This window comes from Arachis duranensis, chromosome 3 (assembly GCF_000817695.3).
Source record: "Arachis duranensis cultivar V14167 chromosome 3, aradu.V14167.gnm2.J7QH, whole genome shotgun sequence".
Taxonomy (NCBI): domain Eukaryota; kingdom Viridiplantae; phylum Streptophyta; class Magnoliopsida; order Fabales; family Fabaceae; genus Arachis; species Arachis duranensis.
The window spans coordinates 7,238,077-7,238,876 of NC_029774.3; positions in this window are offsets into that span (position 1 = coordinate 7,238,077).

The window sequence follows — 800 nt, forward strand, 5'->3', positions numbered from 1 at the left end:
TGAATCGAAAATAAAAATTGAACTTGATTCATGGCTCGATTTATTAATAATCGAGCCTATTTCTTAAGCTTAAGTTCGGCTTACCGAAAGTTCACGAATTAGCTCGAGCTCACGAGGTGAGTCAAATAATAGAAACATAAATACATAATCTATAATTCGATATCAATAAATTATAACTTATATATTTTTAAAAATATTTAAAACGATCAATTTTATATATTATTATCTATCAATAAATTATAAATTTTTTATTTATGTCATACATTAAAATTATATGTAAAAAATAAATATAAAATTTTAAATGATTAAGATTATTAATATATATAATTATATAGTACTATTTCATATGTATATATATAATATTAAAAGTATACATTAAATGTATATAATATATATATAATTGAGTCAGCTCACGAGCTAATGAGCTGAGCTTTTCTAAGCTGAAGCTCGACTCATTTAATTTATGAGTTTAATTTCAAGCTTAAACTTGACTAACTAGCTCACGAGTTTAACTTATCGAATTATTAACGAGTAAAACTTGAATTAGCTCATGAGATGACTTCACTCACTTTCAGCCCTACTAAATACAATATATTGTGTATTAAGTTAGTACGAAAGTAAATGCCAAATTATGGATGGGTTTACTACCGTTACTATTATGATGAATATACTTTATGGTTGTGATGATGGGTTGGCACTTCAAGCATCATGCTTAATTGCTTATTGCCACTCGCGTTAACCATGCATGTGTCCATACCATGCCATCACTACAAGATATTTAGTTGTTTGTGGAGGTTTTT